This window comes from Schistocerca serialis, chromosome 2 (genome assembly GCF_023864345.2).
Source record: "Schistocerca serialis cubense isolate TAMUIC-IGC-003099 chromosome 2, iqSchSeri2.2, whole genome shotgun sequence".
NCBI lineage: Eukaryota > Metazoa > Arthropoda > Insecta > Orthoptera > Acrididae > Schistocerca > Schistocerca serialis.
The window spans coordinates 970420850-970424552 of NC_064639.1; the positions used below are offsets into that span (position 1 = coordinate 970420850).

The 3703-nt window shown below is 41.9% G+C and overlaps 1 non-coding gene across 1 annotated transcript; it reads right to left on the minus strand.

Annotated features, from left to right (window-relative positions):
• Nucleotides 1-613: 613 nt before the first annotated feature.
• Trnas-cga (transfer RNA serine (anticodon CGA)) lies at nucleotides 614-688 on the minus strand. Its single transcript has one exon. It is a non-coding gene; the product is annotated as a tRNA-Ser (tRNA).
• Between the last annotated feature and the right edge of the window lie 3015 nt (nucleotides 689-3703).

Sequence of the window (3703 nt, forward strand, 5' to 3'; positions counted from 1 at the left end):
TTTTGTGGGGAGCATGGGGGCTATGTAAGTAGGCTGTTTAGGTTTTTTTATTGGTAACGCCACCTCTGTATGAAAATCACTAGCTGTGCTGTGTGCAGTCTGTGGCTGCTTTGCATTGTTGTAATACTCGCCATTGTAGTGTTGGGCAGCGGCAGCTGGATGTGAACAGCGCGTAGCGTTGCGCAGTTGGAGGTGAGCCGCCAGCAGTGGTGGATATGGGGAGAGAGATGGCGGAGTTTTGAAATTTGTCATGAACTGCTATATTTATATATGATGATATCAAGGTAAATACATTGTTTGTTCTCTATTAATATCTTTCATTTGCTAACTATCCCTATCAGTAGTTAGTGCCTTCTATAGTTTGAATCTTTTATTTAGCTGGCAGTAGTGGCGCTCGCTGTATTGCAGTAGCTTGAGCAGCGAAGATTTTTGTGAGGTATGTGATTTGTGAAAGGTATAGTTTAATGTTAGTCAGGGCCATTCTTTTGTAGGGAATTTTGAAAGTCAGATTGCGTTGCGCTAACAAAATATTGTGTGTCAGTTTAAGCACAGTCATGTATAATTGTTCAAAGGTGACGTTTCAATATGAAACTTCCTGGCAGATTAAAACAGTGTGCCGGGCCGAGAATCGAACTCGGGACCTTTGCCTTTCGCGGGCAAGTGCTCTACCAACTGAGCTACCCAAGCACGACTCACGCACCGTCCTCACAACTTTAATTCCGCCATTACCCGAGTTCGAGTCTTGGTCCGGCGACGGTTTTAATCTGCCAGGAAGTTTCAGCTTAAATTGGAAGCTACACATAGAAAATGTTGTGAGGAAATCGAGCCAAAGACTGCGTTTTATTGGCAGGACACTTAGAAAATGTAACAGATCTACTAAAGAGACTGCCTGCACTACGTTTGTCCGTCCTCTATTTTTTTTAATACTGCTGCGCGGTCTGGGATCCTCACCAGATGGGATCGACGAAGTACACCTGGAAAGTTCGAAGAAGGGCATCACATTTTGTATTATCGAGAAATAGGGGAGAGCGTGTCACAGAAATGATACAGAATATGGGGTGGACATCATTAAAACAAAGGCGTTTTTCGTTGCGGCAGAATCTACACACGAAATTTCAATCACCAATTTTTTCCTACGGATGTGAAAATATTTTGTTGGCGCCGACATGCATAGGGAGAAGCGATCATCATAATAAAATAAGGGAAATCAGAACTCACCCGGAAAGATAAAGGTGTTCGTTTTTCCCGCGCGCTGTACGAGATTGGAATGACAGAGAATTTTTGTGAAAGTGGTTCGATGAACCCTCTGTCAAGCATCAAATGTGATCTGCAGAGTATCGATGTAGATGTAGAAACTAAAATTCATTCTCTTAATAAGTGTAAACTGTGGCGTACAATGTTTTAACACAATTAACCAATATCTTCTTAAACAATTTATGACATTTGAACACAATAGTATGTTTAATATTCAGTCACAATTTCATTGCTCTTGTGTAGAAGAATAATAGTGGAACTCAGTACTTTCTGGGATATTCGTTCTACTTTATAACCGCTTTCAAGTGTTGTTGAATATTATCACCGACAGTCCGCGGCTCGTGGTCTTGCGGTAGCGTTATCGCTCACCGCACCGTGTCCCGGGTTCGATTCCCGGCGAAGTCAGGGATTTTCTCTGCCTCGAGATGATTGGGTGTCGTGTGTCTTTCATCACCATTTCATCCTCATTCACTCGCAAGTCGCCGTAGTGGCGTTAAAGAACTTGTGGAGCGGCGGCCGAACCGCCCCGCGAGGGGTCTCCTGGCCACCAATGCCATACGCTCATTATTATAATCAGCGATTTATGTGGCGTAGTCAGGCCCAATTATTCCCATTCTTTCTTCAACTTCTTTTTCCTACATTCTTATTAAGCAGTTTTCTCGTCTGTCTGTCTCTTCGGTACAAATTTCGCCCGTGGTTTTAAAATAAATTCCCGATGAACTAGACACCTGAAATTTTAAATATTGCTCAGACAATGCAAAAGGGGGGTGAGGGTAAGAACCACCTACCTGCTATAGGAATGGGGTTGCAGGTGGAAACGGGCTGACAAAAAGACATAACGCAGAACACCGTCTGGTCAATTTAAGTTCCTACAGGATGGCTGTGGTTAGCAAATCATATCTCAGCCCCTTCAGGCGCAATGTGCGTAAATTACCTGCTGCAAGAAAGAGTTTGCGACAGCTCATTCGATTTATAGGTCAGTTTCCACCATACTAGGAGCATGTATCACTTGTAACTTGGAAAAAAAATTCTGTGGCAGTAAGATCCCCCCAGACAAGCCTATGGGCGGAGGTGGCTTGAAAAGGGGTGATATGAAAGTGTAACTTAAAGACACCTATAGCAGTTCCAACTAAATTTCCAGTATACATGGCTTATTTTCCTACGTTTTTATTAACTCACACCCTTGCCTGTCTGTCTGTTCAGTACAAATTGATTCTTAAAGCTTTCATAATAGCTCAGAACTGGATGAGAATGCAATGTTAACTCGCTTCCTTGTCTGGTGTGGGGCGGAGGGTACTCTGAGAGACACTGCCATTTCCCCCTTTTCCTGTTCCAGTCGCGAATGGATGGCGGGAATAGCGGCTGCTGGTAAGCCTCTCTATGGTTTCGAATATCTCTAATTTTATTCATTCACCATCTCTTCGCGATATATTGTAATGTCCCTACGTAATGTAGTATGATTGTAATATTCTGGCTGCGAGTACCAGCGATGATGCGCTACCGTGAATTGATACGACAACGCTCTTTGCTCTGACGACAATGCTCTTTGCTGACAAAAAAAGAGGAGCATCTACGTTTTCTTGTAATTGTTGGAGATAAGAAATGTCGATTGGACATTTTGCCTTTTTGAGGTCAGATAAATTTGCGTATAGAAGTAATGTGAAGTACATAGGTCCTATCGGTTTGACGTCTATTTCCTTTTTTAAAAAGCACAAAATTCTCTACAAATTTGATTTTTACCATTTTTTTCTACTCCCAATATCTAAGGCGCTACAGCTCGTCAAAAATTACCAATTTTTCAAATTTCGAGCAAAGTGGCAAATTACCTAATTTTTGAATACTGTTATTTCAGTTTCTATTTGTGTGATATAAACATATTACTCATCATGTTATTCATTGGAAATTACTATCTCACTCTGCTGCAGGGCCAGGACAAACAGCATCATATTCAGTAACTACGAACACATTCACGTCGGATTGCGTGAAGTTTATTTGTGTTACAATATGTAATACGATTGCAGGCAGGTGTCGTACATTTTCTACAGTTGTTTGATGTTAATGATCAGTTATAAGAAAAAGTATGTAGGAATTGTTCTTTAGCGGACAAAAGCGCATTTATTCTTTGGCGGGCGGAAGGCGATTATCTCTAGTGATTGTTCACAGCGCGCTACAGCTATTAGCACACAACAATAAGCGTCCTACAGTTTGGAGTCGCTTCCATTCAGTATATGTTGTGGTGCTGAAAATGAGTGTGTCTGACATGAATTTGTGTTTCATTTGCGAAAAAACTGTGGTGAGTGGTGGATGCAATGTGAAAAAGAAAGGACTGAGCACACTTATCGATTGTAGTGCTAAACGCAGGGAGTCTGCTCACACCCGTTTTTTGAAAACGCTCGGTGAAGTGATGGTGCATGAAGCATGCTACAAGAAGTACATTAATGAGAGAATG